The following is an 18,791-nucleotide window of genomic DNA, read 5'->3' on the forward strand; positions in this document are numbered from 1 at the left end:
TGCGAACTATGCCTGCGAACGTCCTTATTAATATTTTTCACGAATATTTCATATTTCCCAAAGGAAAAAAAAAAAATATTTCGCGTCACAACACGGCTGTACGTCATGAGACTCCTACATCACGTGATTGTTGCTAATTTTATCCCTTCAAGAATTTTTTAAAAAATAGATTATTTTCATAAACAGAATTCCTCGGCTCTCTGCGGATGTGCTTCTCACCACATTTTTCCCATCATATTATCTAAAATCTCACTCGTTAAGACTTGATGAATTAAAAATGCCCCGGGCGGAATGACAAGTTATTGCAGGTTACTATTCACAGTTGTTTTAAGCCCCCAGGGATCTGAGTTGAATTAAGTGTGCTATCTGGGCTTGCCTGTGGCTTGAAAAGGCTTCATTAGAGCTGTGAATTGGTGACTCACAGCTGCGTAGTTTGACTCAAGCTGGGGAGCAGTTGAAGTTAGATAAAACTATTGATATTTTACAATAGGAGGTCGAAATACACATTTTATAAAGTGGTTGCCATTTGAGGCACTATCAATCGAAACTATAGCTGTTAGAGCGCAGTGGAATCATTAAGACAAACTCTACGGATTTGGGAATATCTTACGAGAGGTAGGTTTTTTTCTTCTACGTGTATTGTAGATAGCTTAGTGCAAAGAAAACCATGCTGTCATCAAGGCTGTTTAAGTAAAAATTGTCGGTTATTTTGTTAAGTTGAATAGCGCGCTCTTTCGATAGAAGCAAGAGTAAAATCATATTTAACAGAAGTTCGTAGCTTGAGTACTTAAACAAGGATATTCGTTCGACCATAGAATTATTTGTCCGACCACAAAACCATAGTAACGTAACGTAAGATGCAGAGCTACATAGTTTTTATTACAAAATAATTAATAATCTTTATCGTTTATTTTATTTGGTTTCTTCGACGTTGAGTTTCATTGTAATCAAAAATAAAAATCATTGTTGCCCAAGAATTTAGCATTCATCCAGCTGTGAAAAACCTGGAATAATGCAGCTTACTATCTGTCACGTGACATTTTTGAGTTGATTAGGGGGTAATCAACATACAACTAAAAATAAGTTATCGAAGTATTCTATATGACTATCTATTCCTACGATATATTCTATATATAGCTTCCAAATTCTAATTCATAATTCCAACTCCCCTTAGTTACCGTTACTATGTCAGACAACTTCAACAAATTATTTGGAATACCTCAGAATTTGAAACTCTAATTGCGAAAAATTGATTATAAATTGTTTCTATTGTTTACTGTTCTGTGAGAATAAATGAAATTTGTCTCGTAATCCTTATAGTACTCTTCAAAACAGATATTGTGTAGTTGTTTGTGGGACAAGATTTTAATTCCAATCAGGAAAATAAATATTACTGCAACTAATTACTTTATTTCACACCAAGTTTGCTAGGTTACAAAATATTATGATATACATCAAGATACAGTGCAACGGTGCATGGTGATTGGCCTTGCTATTAGGGACTTTAAGATTTGCAAAATCTGTGACGGCGACGTCTACCGGAAGTGTAAACAACTTCACTTTGGAATTTCGCGCCTTCAAATTTTGTCTTTCCTGTGAATGAGTTGACCTTACTGACAACAATGTTTACAAAGGAAATCTCCAATGAAAAGATCCCCAAATAGAAAATATTTACACTTCCGGTTGACGTCGCCGTCGTAGATTTTGCAAATCTTAAAGTCCCTATTGCCTGAGTCGGAAACATGAATTTCCCTCATTCAAAACACAGATATTAGCCGTAGTAGTGACGTCTATTGATAGTAACCTTAAAGATTACATCTTCGAACAACGAAATCAGTCCTCAGAACGAGTTATATCATTAGAAAATTAAATAAAAGCTATATAAAATGTAAGAGATTTGAAAAGTAAAGCCAGAGAATGTCGTAAAATTACTGTACTGTAAATTTTATTGAATTGTTTTATGTAAACTAGCTCCATAGAACCCATAGGATATGAAATAAATATGACAATTCTCCAGTTTTCGAGTTATCTATGCAGACACGGGGTTGGCCTCCTTTTGGTATGGAAATACTTTGAATATTCAGTGTATTTCAGTGAAGGTCCGTGGAATTTCAAAGTGTTTGTATTGTTGAAGTTGTGCATTCTTTACTTTGCCGGTGATATTTGGGAATATTTAGACACTGAAATGAGGTGAACCCTTTTTAAACGAGTCCGTGATCGAGGTGCACAGCGGTATTTAAATGTTTCGAAAATTGTCTATTAAGGGTTGTATTACCAGAAGAAAAAAAATAAAAATAAAAGCGGAAAACATAAGTATATTCTTAAGACATGTATCTAGGGGTGACAAAAGGATTCACTGACTTTTTTCGAAGACTATTAGACGTTAATGGGTTTTTATAATGCCACTAAAGAACAGGTTAAACTCCTTTTAAGCCTACAGTTAATCCATGTATAATTTAGCAAAATCATCTAAGGCTAATTTTAGAATTTCGTGAGCACTGCAAAACGACACACAAGACAAGACAAGTCGATCGTTTGTTGTGTGAGATCGCGGTGATTGTTTGTTTTTGTTCGTTTTATTAGTTTACACTTGCAGAAACATATACGCTAAAAGTAGATGCACTATAACTAGACCTTCATGAGTCAAACCCTTCCTAAATAGGTTTTTTTTTAAATTTTCTATATAGCACTTCACAGTCGAATCAAAATAAATGATATGCGGGTTTTTGCCGTAATTTGAATTTCGCCACAGCGCAGGTGTCAAATACTGATAACTACCTGTAAAAAGCCCCGAAGGATTATAAACAAGTGTTTGTACTCTGATATTGAATATCAAAAAGTAGACGTCGGTTTATCAGAGAAAGAGTGCAAAACATAAGATATCAAGAGGATATAAATAGCGCTTTAAAAGGGATATTGTACGTTTTTGTGCTGCGTCACCATTACCACAAACTAGTTAACCATGAAAGTGGAACTTGTTTCATGAAGAGGCATGTTCAAAGCGAGATCAAATACGACTTCGACTTTGAGTTCAATTACTTGGTCACATAAATAATGTTCTATTATTACCAGCTTTATTGTTGTTTCTCTTCTCTTCTCTTCTCTTCTCTTCTCTTCTCTTCTCTTCTCTTCTCTTCTCTTCTCTTCTCTTCTCTTCTCTTCTCTTCTCTAATACTACTACGACTGCGATATGCTACGACAACAACAAACATGCGCACGCTCTATACACAACACACACGTACAGTTGAATCGAATTATCATCCAGTAGCTAGTTCACCCTTAAACACACTAGGAATTTCTGCGCCCACACAGCCACGTAGTGTGCTACGGTAATGCTGACAGAAACTTGAGAAGACAAGTATTAGAAAAGTGTAGCAGATTTCCCGACTTCACAGGGGAAGCCTCTTTTATGGTATATTTAAATATATCTATTTTTATAGAACGTTAATCTGGCATTGTGCTCGTAAACATCTTACCACAAGATGTGACATTAAACCTGTGTTCTAGATAAGTGGCCCTTATCAAAATCTGTCGTATTCTTGGACGGGTTTCTTTGTAATGCGGAATATCGTATAGCTTCAGCTGTTGTTTTTATTGAACTACGTCGTCGTCTGTGCTCTGTCACATGAAATGAGAGCCACATGAGTCCGCAATCAAAATACACAGCGGTATTTCTCAAAGTTGCATGTATCATATTCACCATTATGAGATTTGTTGATTTCGGCAATTGCCTCGAAGTTCTGAATTACTCAAGCCGCTCGTGCACTAGAAACTCGTTTCTAAAGTAACCATTTTATATCATTATTATTATTAATATTAATATTATTATTATTATTATTTATTTCTAATAATATTGATAATTATTTATTTCTTATTGTGTCTGTTCCTTAAAATGATTACAAGCGCATTGCAATATTTGAAAAATATATATAAATGAATAGAATAAAATAAAATCCAGTAAGTACTACTTTTAAAAATTATTAATATATAACTATTTTAAAGATTATGAAATTAAGCACGTTATTTTTTTTCCGAGTCTTTATTCCTTACATTTTCTTAAGCCACAAATAAGAAGTTGGTAAGCTTATTTATTTAATTCTGGACCCCTTTCTAATAGAGAGAGTAGGGAAGGTAAAGAAAGAAGGAGGGAAGGAAAGGAGGAGGGTGGATGTGTGACTGATCGAGAGAGACTTGGAAATCGCAACCTCGCTTCATTTATGAAAACCTATTCATGGACCTCCCCACTCCCCCTCTTTTTCCCCTTGTCAATTGCATGGTGTTGATTTTTGTTTCCCCCCCCCTCCCCTCCCCCATTGATTAAAAGGACGGTGCTTCAAATCATGACAAAGCCTTGTTTATCAATTGAGCTCAAGAGGTATATCAAGACTATGTGTCAAGAGGAAGAGGGGGAGGATGTGATCGACGTATGCATTCGTTGTCCAGTGAATCACAGCACGAAAACTTGAATGTTTTTCAATGTTTTCACTCTATTCCCTGACCGCTTGTTTACAGAACCTAAAACGATCGTAATTACGTGTTCATGATAGTCTATGAACTCGATCACTTCTGATTCTGTTGCAGCGAAAATAAAGTAAAAAAAAAAAAAAGATACAAGAAAATACAACTGTAAAATAATACAAAAAATAAAGTACACTATAAAAAACAAAAAACAAAAAATGAATAGTACAACAACGATTTTCTTTGGTTCTCCCTCTCTCATTTCTTTTTTTTAAATCCTCTTTTTTGGTTTCCTCAGCTATAACTGCGTATTATTTGAAGGGGGAAAATAGGAACGAAGATCAAAAATTTAAAAAGGACCGAAAAAGAACGTTTCAAAAAGCAGGGAAAATAGAAATTTTATGAAAATGATCGAAATAAAAGAAAAATTGAAGTAGAACAGTTTTTTTTAAAAAAAACGTCTGGGGATAATGGCGCATCACTTGGCCTAAGGGAAAATTTTACAAACGGAAATTTTTATCAAGGCTTCAAGAAATTTAGGCCTCAATCTCACATGCATTTTGCATTTTCAAGAAAGAACGAAGTATTCAATAGATAAAGTGAACTATACATCGAAATAGTAATTGCCCCTTAGGAAAAACATCGAGATTGAATTCGTAGCCGTCTCAGTACGTGCGCTAACCTAAACATTAAGACTAAGGATGGCCTGAATTGTATCGAAATAGATAAATATCGGGATGTCAAATTTAATTAAATTGATTTACTTTGTAAATAAACTATAAATAACCTGTGTTTTAGAATCGAGAGAAATAGTATGAAAACTGGATTGAACTGAATTGTTGTATAGAGTGCAAAGCATATATCCGTAAAAAAGTTAAACTAACAAAATTGTAAAATATAGTGCTAAGGTTTGTAGGCATACGGTTTACTGAGGTCTACTGAACTTACTAATTTGTGCAATTTCTTACAAGGCTTTTCACAGATTTATGGTATGCAGTCTACCAGAACAGACCATCATGGAATTGTGCTAATAATGTAACTGTATTTCATTTCAATATAACGTCATGATGTACTTTTTCTACCACAAATATGAAAACTACTGCAAAAGTCTCATTTATTTTTTATGTTTCTATAATAATAATAATATTATTAAAAATGAATGATAATGCTAATGATAATGATAATGATGATGATGATGATGACGATGTTGACGACGATGTTGACGACGATGATGAAGGTGGTGGAGGTGGTGATGATGGTGAGAATGATGATGATGATGATGATTATGACGATGGTGATATATGGTCATAGTACCATAGTAGTCATTTACTTGAAATGTAACAATAATGATAATAATAAATAATAACTGAGCAATAATAATAATAATAATGGCAAATTAATTATAACTGAACAATGATAAAATAAACAATAATTATCATAATTATCATAATTGATTATATTCACCTCGAGACTTCGGCTCATTGCACATATCGAGTAGAAATCGTAATTACAAATATGCATCAGTCTAAGAAATGAGGGGAAAGCAGCTTAAAGTAGCCTCAAATCACGTGCACGCAACGTGTACTAGACTCAATGAAAGTTATCACTTGTTGGTTATACCCTGTTAATTTATTCAGCATCCAAAAAAACTTCAACTGATAACTGAACTTGCCTTGGGGTACTGAGTGAGTGAAAGGATTTCAAACATGTTTTCAGTGGTTTTGAAATAAATTTGATTATTTAATGCCGAAAACAAAGGCTCAAGTAACAAATGCTGATGAGATATGGAAAAAACATTCATCTAAACAGTTCTTTTTTAATTTCTTCTTGTTTATTTCTCTCTCTCTCTCTCGATTGCTCGCGTCCCAAATACCGAGTTCTATAAAGCGTCATTTTTATATGTAGGTGCGAAAAAATGGAAGTCCCTACCTCATAATTTAAAGTCATCAACCTCAAAAAAGATTTTTAAAAAGTTATTATTAGGAAAGCCGACTGTTAAATAAGTAGCTTCTTTAGCTTTCTTAATTTTAATTTCTTATATCGTATTTTGATTATATTTATTGTATATGTTATATATATTCTTTCCACGCGGCTTCCATGCAAAAAAGTGTTTATGAGAGGAACCACCGTCTGTATAAATAAAATCTCATATACTTGGTGTCTCATATACTTTACTCGTCTTCGTTCTTCTCCTTCTTACTTTACCATTTTCTCTTTCTTTCTTCCTTTCTCTTTTTTGAATTGGCATTTAGTATTCGCATATTATAAGCGCTTTGAGCATAGGATAAGTGCGCTATAGAAATAAGCACTCTCTCATTCACTCTAATAAGCACTCTCTCATTCACTCTAGTAGAATGCAAACAGAGAATCCCCATGGTAATAATACGAAATACATTCAGCATCATTAGAAACTTTGTTGACTCACGAGAAAAATTCCACGTTGAATTTCTCGACAAAGTAAAACGATATCGCACGAATCGCAAAGCGATGCCGATTTTTAAGACTTACGTTCGCAACAGAATAACAAACAACCAGGTAATACCCCATTCACAAAGGCTTAAACATGTTTTAAAGTGGTTTAACTAAACAGGTTTGGAAAACTATCTACAAACACTGCACAATTTTTGGTGAAATAATGCATGTAAACTATCCTTTGTCTTGCTCTGATAATATTTTAGAAAGTTTTATTATATTGTAGGTTTCTAGTTTCTCAATTTTTTTCCTAATGAAAACATAGCTTAACTAAACACGTTTAGGTGTGAATGGGGTATAAGACTTCTTTTATTTCATGCGATTCAAGCTTTTGATCAAGTCGCATCGATTCTATATCTTTTTCTGCACACATGTATGTCCCATATTTTAGTAAGTAGATTTTCTTTTTACTTTCCTTCTTTCTTTTTAAGCAATGGTTTCGTGTGTATCTGGTGATTCGATGGAAGAGAATGAAAAACTATTAATATCTAAATAATACAAAATTAAACGCGGGTTGTCTTTTTTATACACGATTCTATAATTTTAAAAAACTGTTAACTAATTTTAAAATGGCGTCGTTCAAAACTGACCCTATTTTATAAATTAGGGAGTTTTTATAATCGAAAACTAAACCAACCGGAAGGAAGAGCGTTTCAAATGAAGTAATAATAACGATGATTTCAATTCAATTTTCCAAATGTTTTCAGATAGCAACTCTTTGATAGATAACATAATGAAATATTTCAAATAGTATCTCTTTGTTGGTATAAAGTTTATTTTTAATTGAGATGTTTTGGTTTGTTTCTCTTTTAGTTAATTAAATTTTTTTTTTTTCGTTTTGTTTGGTTTCTTTCTTAGTAATTATATTGCAGTATTTTTGTCGAGCAGCGAATGCGTACGTGTCTGGAAACCTGTTGTCTGTATCCCTCAGCTTATGTTTTCTCTAGTTTGTGATGCAATTTGTTTCCTAATTTTAAGTTTAATATAAATTGTGTAACCATCCCTCCTGTGTTAGTTTTGTCCCATTCACAACCCATGCCATAGTTTATTATAAATACTGTCTTTTGAGTCATTGAATTGTATTTTGACCATGCTAGATATCTAAGAATGCGTCTTAAAAATAGCCTACACTAAAAAAGACTACACTACAAAAGCCTTTCATCGCTCGCAGTAGTGTTTTACTTTGTCTTTAAAGCAGGGCCTAGAATATGCTTAATTCAAATATTCAAATCGTTTCCATTAAGCTAAGTTACATATCTCAAACGAACCAACGAATGTCCTGAGGTAGTTACAATCAGATCAGTAAAAAGTCTTCCGTCCTTGTCCCAAAGTTTCACGCCTAAAATTCCAAGCTTTCGAACATATTTGCAATTTGGTCATACGAATGATAAATATGGTTTACTAAAAATCAGTTTCCTTAGCAATATATATCTCAAAGGCACTCCTTGCCACATACTCTTGTTTGTCTCTGCATGAACTGACATAAAAACTCAGTCGGAATTCACTACACGCGTCAAATATAATGACGTCATTATCAAGCTCGAAGTAGTATATATAGTCGATGACCACGCTATCCATCATTTAGATGAAAAAGGACACGAGCAAAAGCTTCCGGAGAGCAAGAGAAGAAAGCTCAAAGATTTATTATTATGTAAGTAGACAACTATTTAAAATAGACCGAGTGGTGTTCATGTTGCTGGAAATGAGGTAATCAAATGTTCAAAGCGATTTACTGCAAAACGATTTCTACTTTCGTACGATTTTTCTTCGTTCGTTTTTGATTGTTTTGATCGAAACTTAGCAGCCCGTGTTAATCTAATGCATTTTCAATTTTCTCTTTTAAGCCGGAAGCCCAGGGCGAAATGAATAGCATTTTGGGGTCATTATCAAATGAAAGCTCTAACTAAGTTTTAGTCAGAAAGCATCGAACAGAATTGATTCTGCCGCCTAAAAAAGATAAGAGAAAATAGAAAAAGTCAAGAACAAAAAGAAAACGATTGGCGAAGGAAAAATTAAAGCGTCCCGAAAAATCTTGCAAATCCAATTTTTCTCTTCCTTTGAAAGATTTTTTTAGCGATAAAAGATAAGCTTCGGTTACTAAGCCGATAAGATTGCAGTTCCAAAAAATTTATCGACTCTTTATGGTACAAATTGACAGATTTATCTCTTAATATCGCTTTTACTTCACTGAAGCGTAACAAAACATTCTTCCCAGACATAATGAACTTAATTACTGCAAGCTATCATCATATGATTATTGATTATTACCGATGATAATTATTCATAGATATTTACTGTCCATCTAACACGCAACTTTTCAATATTCTCATAATTTTTTCACACATCGAAATAAAGTTAAGGCTATTAGAAACTAAAGTGATTGTGAAACAAGATTTTAAGTTACATTAATTTAAGGTGTCTTGTTCTTCCTATATCTTAGTGTTAAACACAGAGCCCTTGCAATAACTCCAGAGTCATTGTCAGATCGAGATATCGATGCCACTACAGCCTCTAATATCATTTTTGATCAAGTAAACAAAATGTAAAAAGTATAAATACTAAGGCGTGATTTTTTCCTCGTAATAAATTAATATTATTACTAGTTCTTTTTTGCATAATAACTTTTATTTGTCAATGGCAGCACAAATTTAAATTTTTTGTTTGGTTTTTATTTTTGTCTGTTTGATTTTTTGTTTGTTTGTTTGTTGTTGTTGTTGTTGTTTATCCTTGCATTTTCTTTATTCTTCATTTTTTTCCTTCACTATAAGTGTGCGGCTTATTTCAATCAGTTTGTTAAAACTTACTAACTTATTAACTTATATTCTTAATATATTTTACCTGCGAAATAACCTTCCTTTTTTGATTTTGTTTTAGATAACTCTTTCTTGTCCTTTTTTATTTTATTCCATCTGTTTTCTTTGTTTTGAATCCCGTCTGTATTCCTATCACTTTAATTTACTTCCGAAATCGTCTTACTACCTTTCGTTTGTTTGTCTTTCTTTTTTCTTTCTTTCTTCCTTTTTTTTTTTCCTCTCTCTTTCTTATCTTCCATTCCTTCCTCCTTAAGAAATTATTTCTACTCAGAACATTCAATATCGAAAAAAAAAAAAAAAAGTTTTCTCTTAACACACCATGCTATTTCCTCTAACTGGTTTATTTACTCAATTTTCAAGGCCGCGCCGACAAAATCTTATTCCGCTCCTTATTAATTTTAGTATTTTGTTGTTGTTGTTGTTATTCCTCTTATAATCATGCTATTCTATTCACTACTGACCACGCATGAGGGTCTGGAATTCGAATAAGTGACGTCCTTATTAGTCAAACTGATCTTTTCAATCTTTTTCCATTTTTCGATATTATTTACAATTAAGCACCAAAATGAGCTGGTGAGATGTATGGTAAATTAAGCGCCCCTTGGAGTCAATTCCCGGTCTTTTCAGTACGTTTTCTATAGCACTTAAAATATATGAACTGTCTTGATATCTTGCTCATAGGTTCAGATAATAAAAATATTTACTGAGGAAGACGGGATTGCTGAATAAGGAATGTTCTAACCTTCAATAACCAAAAACAACAAAAGCAACCAAAGAAAATTGGAGACTTTCATCTCGCAGTTGGAGAGTTTGTTTTCTTTTTTCGGCCGTTTTTCTCAGCTTCGTTGATGAATTTTTTATTACTGTAGACTTTCACGCTATGTTGGGACTGATTAATTTACTATTAAATTAAACCGAAAGATTCGGTGAGTCATGCTATGAATTATTCAATAAAAATTTCTTGATATGAAGTTAACAAGAGGCACGTACTTGATCGTGGCTAGTGTGAAGAAAAGCACCTGATTGCTAAAAGAGCCGTCGGGTTACTCCCATTAAGTTTTCCGGTTCCATGCTGTGGGAAATGGACTTTGTACATATTCACACTCAAGTAGGTTATAAGAGCAATATTTTAAAAAACTGCATCTTATGAACGCGCACAGCAGCATTGAAAAATCTAGCCATTAAAAAGGCTTTCTTTGGATTGCATTACCGTAAAAGCAAACGCCGCGAGACTCTCATTTTCAATATCTATTTTGGGATAGTTTAGCCAAAACATTGTGGATTCTTTTTTTTTCTGGTGTTGTTTCATCAGTACAGCCTGGAGTGATTTGCAGTAAAGGAAAATTGTTTTTCTTTTCTTTCTTTTTCTTTATTGTCTTTCTAATTTCTTTGTCTCTTATTCCTTTTATATTCTTTCATTTTGCTTTGCTTTGCTTTGCTTTGCTTTGCTTTGCTTTGCTTTGCTTTGCTTTGCTTTGCTTTGCTTTGCTTTGCTTTGCTTTGCTTTGCTTTGCTTTGCTTTGCTTTGCTTTGCTTTGCTTTGCTTTGCTTTGCTTTGCTTTGCTTTGCTTTGCTTTGCTTTGCTTTGCTTTGCTTTGCTTTGCTTTGCTTTGCTTTGCTTTGCTTTGCTTTGCTTTTATTCATTCCATTCCCTTCTCTAGCATATTATCTCCAAATAAGGTTATTCAATAATGACGTAGTATCATGATACAAGATATTGTTTTTTTATAACAATTCATATATTTAAAAAATATTTTTGTTCTACATTAGAGACTATTACTGTAATTTATACTGTGACACCTCGTTGTATCAAAGAATAATTGCAGTATTTTTCAAAACAAACTCTTTATTGTGGCAATATTCAAATACATCTATTAGTTAAATGTACTTTTTAAAACGATTTTTTTTTTTCTGTAGTGCATTTACGTCTACGTATTCTATTTTTGTTACTTTTTGTGGTCTGTCACGTGAACAATGCCAGCAAACTCGACTCGTATATCCAGCAGGCTTAAATTGGTGGGCGTTTATATGAATGTAGTTCATCATGTCGAGGTAAACAAAATGTTCGTGTATTTGATCAGTTTATGTACTGAATGTGTGGTCCTATAGATCACCTGACAGGTACTGTACTATCTCATACTTTCTAACTAAACAAAGCTACATGCAATAAGACTACACAGTATCCAAACTAGACGCTTATTAAGACATAGCACAGATTTAGCTTCTCGCACATCAGGGACTTAATTCTTGATGCAGCAAAGTAATCAAAGCTAGAACGTTAAATATTCGTTCGTCAACATATCTGGTGTCGCCATTTTTCGTCAGCTTTTTACTCTTTAATATCAATACACATAACCAAAAAAATATTCTCCTTGGCTGCCAATTGCTCTTCCAACAGTCTCTAGATTCAAAAGTGTTTTCCAAGATCTATTATTCAATGTTTGATAAATGTAGCTGACGGATTATAATAAGTGGAAGCCATTACGAACACGCGCATATACGAGCGGAAGCTCTCAGCTTGGGTCAACACATTATAGCACTTTGTACCGGACCGACAATCAAAAACAAAAGGAAAAATGAATCTGAATACGTTTTTCATTCTAAGTTAATGACGTAAGATAGGAAAGAATTTCAGTAAATTTATTTTTTTGCAACTTATTTGTCGACAACGACAACGACGACGACGACGTGGAAGACGACGATTTCAGTAAATTTATTTTTTTGCAACTTATTTGTCGACAACGACAACGACGACGACGACGTGGAAGACGACGATGACGATGACGACGATGATGATGATGATGATGATGATCCGTCATAGGAAAGCATAAGACGAATATTGAGACAAAAATTATGAAGTCTAGATGGCGATTTTTGAGTAATAACAATCTGGTAAAAAACACCTCAAAACTTAAAAACTCTAGGTCTTTGATGTGTCTATCGTCAAAGTGCCGGGCGGCCATCTTGGATGTTAACAGTACCGGTAACATAAAAGATCCATAGTTTTCCTTTTTGGTTGCCGATTCGTACTTTATTCTCCATTAACCTAAATAGCTTCATTCAGCTTTTTTTTTTTTTTTTTGATATGATCAGTTTTTAACCCATGAAATCGTTCTATATCCATGGCGGAAGGGTATCCACGGACTGACTATGTGCTTAAGTTAGAATTACGTAGGATTCTAAAAAGGTCTTTATAAAAAGGGCTTTACATACACCTACTTGCAAGAACATTGTCATACGAAAATAGAACATTAGTGATGTAGTGGGATAGGAATTATATTAAAAAACAAAAGAAGATCACTGAAGCTGAACTTTTTCTTTTGTCTTTTAATGTATTCCTTTTTCTCACTAAATTACTAATGTTCTAATATCGCAAGACAACGTGCTTTCAAGTAGGTGTTTATATTTGCTTTTACTTTTGCTTGTTTGGTAGTTTTATTTCTCTATTTGATTAATGGATTTTTTTTTTTTTTTTTTTTTTTTTTTTTTTTTTTTTTTTTTTTTTTTTTTTTTTTTTTTTCATAGAAGGTTTTTCTGTTCTAGATTTTCTTGTTTCTTTATCGTTATTTTCTGTGTCTTGTTTTCATTGTTTTATTTTTTTGTTTTTTAATTATTGTTTTTCCCTCTTAGTTTTGATATGGTATATCTAGATAGTTCAAGCGTTTCGCGCTATAGGTCATTTTATCATATGTTAATTTTCAGTAATTCAATTCTCTACTTTCACATCCCCATAATGGTTTGCGTCTTTGGGAGGTAACCAATCAAAAAACTGTCCCAAATTGAAAGGTTTCTTAATTTAATTTATACTATACCTGCTTTTATCTGTACAATAATGATTATCAGTTTATTCCAAGTTATTTTTGCGTGTACAGATCATCAAGAGTTTTGGTCTTACAGAAAATGTATTGACTTACGAAAAAATGTTTAAAATTTACCTTAAACGTCTTAAGGCTTCTATCTTTTTCTGTTTTTTTACTTCTTCATTTTATTTTTGGATACCAAACAAGGTATTGTCAACATTGTCTAATCAGCCTTCAGCAAAATAAGTGGGTTTTTACCCTCTGATTACCCCTCAAAGACGCAAAGTATTATGGGGATGTGAAAGTGAAGAATGAGCCAAATCTACGAAGGCATAAAATTTTCCTATTTCAGACCACATATCATTCCCTAGAGTATCATTTCTTTGTTTAACTGCTGCGCATGAGAAGACACATGAAGATATTTACAGCTCAGTCAAAGAAAGAATCTTATTCTTGAGAGAATGGGAAAACAGTACGTCAAAGTGGATTCGGTCCATGCTATATCCAATATAAAACTCGCCTCCCTACAGTCAGCTTCCATAATTAGTTACCAAAATGTTTAGGTTAATTCTAGGCTAAATTTAGGTAATTTTTTTATTGATCCAATACTATGTCTTATTTAGCTAAACTCCCTACGGCATCCTTCGTTTAGGCATGTAAAGTACAGGCCAATATATCTCGAGGGCTTTGCCACTGGGCTGACCTCCGGCACTTAGCGTGATACACATGATTGTAATTTTGTGTTGTGGTCGATATGATAAGAAACCGCCGAAAAACCATTAAGAATCAGTCCATCGACAATTAACACATTCAATGGAGTTCATCCATCCTTTATCCTCCTTTGAAGACGACAACAGTGATGTTCAGTGATGGTGGTGGTACATGGAGGTATTGGCATTAGAATATTGAGATCGTAGTGCCTAGGATAAAATATTTAACAATACTAAAATAACAAACTACGCTGCGTGAATTATACACCGTGAAAAGATGAAAAAACTTACTGACGTTTCGGACGCTAGTCCTTCGTCGGAGTGAACGAGAAAGAGGTGGTAGAAAGGAGTGTTTATATAATAGAATAAGACAAAAGAAACCAATGAGAAAAAGGTAATGATAAAAAGGTAAATTATACACCATCTTTTCACGGTGTATGATTTACCTTTTTATCATTACTGTTTCATTAGAAACACTGACGCAGCTCACACTAGTTTTTAGCTAGTTATCTCTTCTTACGCTTCCTAAACTGAGGTTTATACTAAACATGTTCCGGCAAAACGTTTGCCATCTTCAGAAGTGCTAAGAGACTTGAATAACGACATTTTATAGTAACTGTTATATTTGAAAGAGAAGCTCAACAGCCATTTCTAATTTTTTTTTTCAAATTCATGTGTGCAACCAAATTAAGCGAATATCTCGTCCAGATCTGCAGACTTCAAGAAATCTCAAGTCCCTAAATAACTATTGTCATCAATATACAAGGCCAAACAACAAACTGCGCTCTTGAAAACGCGCGCCCATCTGGCGATAATGGATTTTGGCTGGCCGCAAATACGTTTGCAGGTCGCCAAAGATTCAACTCCAAAAACCTCGTACGGCAACTTTGAAACATTTGCTTAATTTGGCCAAGTACATTGATGATAATGATAAAAACATGACTTTGGTTGAGCATATTGTTCATTTGTGGCCCTTGCAGCAACACTTGCATTCTCGCTACGCTCAGCCGCAAATGATTCGACTCGGGCCACAAATATAAATAAACAATATGATCTCCAAAAGTCATGTTATTGTCCTAATACGAAGCACTTTAAGAGAGTCGTCAGCGTTATGGTGGACATACAGATTTAATTGCCTCTTACCTACCAGAGTGAAGCTAGCGTCGGATTGGCAGCGTCGGATTGATATTCATTGAGATTCAGAATCATTTCCGGGGGAGGTCAAACAGGTCATTCTACTAAAATCCTCTTTTTCCCCTAACGGTGGCAAAATCACAAACGAATTCCGATTAAACTTTCTTCTCTGATTTCTATTCATGATATTCTACGCTCTTAGTAGAACACACTGCCTATTCTCGACGAATTTACTGATTTTACTCTCAGCCTCGGATTGGACTCGTATTACAAGTCACGTTCAAAACATTCAACTGACAACAACAGACTGACGATTTAATTTTTATCAAACATTCAATTTATTCACTTCTAACCTTCATATAGTGAACTCGATTTTACTTTTAACCTTCGTATCGGAATCTACATTTCATGATACTGATTTTGCTCTCAGCCTCGGCCTCGGATTGGACTCCTATTACATCTCAGCCTCGGATTGGGATCGTATTACATCTCAGCCTCAGATTGGGATCGTATTACATCTCAGCCTCGGATTGGGATCGTATTACATATCTCAGCCTCGGATTGGGATCGTATTACATATCTCAGCCTCGGATTGGGATCGTATTACATATCTCAGCCTCGGATTGGGATCGTATTACATATCTCAGCCTCGGATTGGGATCGTATTACATCTCAGCCTCGGATTGGGATCGTATTACATCTCAGCCTCGGATTGATCATGTTTTTATATTAAATTTAAAAAATATGATTCAACATTTTAAAGACCTTTTCCCTTCCCCGCGGGTTACATTGTTCCATGCAATGGAACTGAATTTAGATGTGAAACACGAGCCGTGTGGATTGATAAAGATCACTGGCATTAAGGTATCTTTCTTGACAAGATATGGAGAAACACATTTAACTGAATAAACAATGCAGACATGAAATCAAGGTGGTGTGAGGCTCATAGAATTATACTTCATAACACCTTGCCATTTGTTGAAACTATTTAATCAAGAAGTTTTAATATTCAAGCTCGAGGAAATTAGCTAAAAATTTGTATACGTGGGTGCAAATTAGTAAGTACTTGTACAAATTAGTAAGTTTGCATTATCGCCGCCTGCAGTTGTCATCGCGATGGCATTAGATATGGCAAATTTGTTGATTCGTGGTTAATTTGATTGATAAAAGTATTTAAAAAAATATTTAAATAGCAGTTGTAAACATCTCTTTAAATCGAAGTTCAAAACTTATTAAGCTTCGTATTATTGGACACGGATTCTAAAGCTATAGTTTCTTGCCGGGCTATTGATTACCCTGACTATCACGCTTTCCAAGAACAAGTTTATAAAGTTAACATTCCTTATATATCAGTTAATAAAACAACTTTGAATCGAAAACGATCCCAATCCGAGGCTGAGATGTAATACGATCCCAATCTGAGGCTGAGATGTAATACGATCCCAATCCGAGGCTGAGATGTAATAGGAGTCCAATCCGAGGCCGAGGCTGAGAGCAAAATCAGTATCATGAAATGTAGATTCCGATACGAAGGTTAAAAGTAAAATCGAGTTCACTATATGAAGGTTAGAAGTGAATAAATTGAATGTTTGATAAAAATTAAATCGTCAGTCTGTTGTTGTCAGTTGAATGTTTTGAACGTGACTTGTAATACGAGTCCAATCCGAGGCTGAGAGTAAAATCAGTAAATTCGTCGAGAATAGGCAGTGTGTTCTACTAAGAGCGTAGAATATCATGAATAGAAATCAGAGAAGAAAGTTTAATCGGAATTCGTTTGTGATTTTGCCACCGTTAGGGGAAAAAGAGGATTTTAGTAGAATGACCTGTTTGACCTCCCCCGGAAATGATTCTGAATCTCAATGAATATCAATCCGACGCTGCCAATCCGACGCTAGCTTCACTTTGGTAAAATTCTTGATATCTAAAAACATCCGGAAACGGACAAAGAACTAAGTGCTTTGGCATGCTCGTATTTTGTAAGCAAAACAACAATTTCTTGAAGCTATGATCGTAAAAAATTCGAAATTTCGTGATTTCAAACTTTCCGAACTGAAACTCAAGAAGCCAAACGGTCAGTTTTTGAAACTTAAGAGAAATTCTTTTTTATAGTTATTATACTATTATTATAGTATAGTAGTAATAAATTATACGTTCGGTGTGTATATAATGAAGTAGAGAGCATAAGAGAAAAATATCAAATGCCCTTGGCAGGATTTGAACCCACGTCTTCGGTATTCTAGTCCGATGTGTTAACCACTACACTACAAGGACCAACCACGCTGGTAACGCAGCCAGAATATGAAATGTAGGGTATTCGTGAGGATCCCAGAGCGATATTTTTTCTCTATAGATAAGTTGAACACCGTAAATATGTACGCAAAGAAAGGGCATAGTGGGTTCAAATCCTGCCAAGGGCATTTGATATTTTTCTCTTATGCTCTCTACTATTATTATAGTATTATTATAGTTATCTCGGTCTCGCAAAGATTTATATAGCTCCAAAAAGATTCCGTAGAGTCTTTACTTGGAGAAAATGAAATTTTTCGTTAAACGTGCTAAAATGCACGCATGCGTATACGTGACTATGCCTCAAATAGAACACAATTATATTCCATAATATGCTTAAAATGTCGGCAGTTTCATTGAAGCAGTAAAAGGAATTAATATCGGGAATAAAAGAACCGAAGTAATGTTGTCTCTAACTTAATGAAACGCATCTGTAGGAAAATAATCACGTCTGTTCAAGTCATAATAAAGAGTTAATTGCTAGCCTTTTTGGTGCGTAAAATGTATTTTTGAAAACCTACTAGTCTCAGTACGTGTCTTGGATCAAAGAATATAAACATAAGTAAAATGCATACAGGATTCAGGAGAGCGCTCGCCTCTCGTTAATGCAACCATGCGTGTTAGTTCGATTTATACCGGACTCTATGTTTTATATAAATAGAGTTTAAAGTAGTTCTATCCTCTGCTGCAGGGTTTTTTTTCCCGGGTTTTTTGGTCATCCGGTTTTCCTCCTTGCACAAAAATCATGCTATTAAGTGCTACCCTCGTAAAGCAAGGACTATTTATTTCATTTAACGCACTGATACAAGTCTCTTGTTGAAACGATTAAATTCCTTTAATTCAAAAGTCGTAAGTCAAAGGCTTACATTTCTAAGTGTAGTAGTATATTTCTAGGACGATAAATGAATGAATTTTCCTCAAGAATGCGGTTTCTAGATAAATTACTGATCTAAAAATGTTACCTAGCATCGTCAATAACTGATCATTTCTAGCTGCTTTTCCTAAAGCGCAAATAAAAAAATGGGATGACTCGAAGAAAGGTGTGGAAATGCCACGTTCTAAACAAAAAAATAAATACACAATAGAAATGCACTGTTTTTGCCAGTTTAAATCTGCGC

General features: G+C 34.2%; 1 protein-coding gene across 2 annotated transcripts in view; it reads left to right on the forward strand.

Moving 5' to 3' along the window:
• The first annotated feature begins 439 nt into the window (after window positions 1–439).
• LOC116286540 (histamine H2 receptor-like) overlaps window positions 440–18,791 on the forward strand; it is a 49,348-nt gene continuing 30,996 nt past the window's right edge. Inside the window, exon 1 of one of the 2 annotated variants that reach the window (XM_031693092.2) lies at window positions 440–615. The gene's annotated coding sequence lies outside the window, so the exon portion shown is untranslated. Of the gene's footprint in view, window positions 616–14,310; window positions 14,432–18,791 lie in introns of those variants that run through there. The other variant, XM_031693093.2, reaches the window with a different exon arrangement.

This window comes from Actinia tenebrosa, unplaced genomic scaffold (genome assembly GCF_029948245.1).
Source record: "Actinia tenebrosa isolate PJP-AT-01 unplaced genomic scaffold, QUT_ActTen_1.0 PGA_scaffold3__52_contigs__length_22856419, whole genome shotgun sequence".
Taxonomy (NCBI): Eukaryota; Metazoa; Cnidaria; class Anthozoa; order Actiniaria; family Actiniidae; genus Actinia; species Actinia tenebrosa.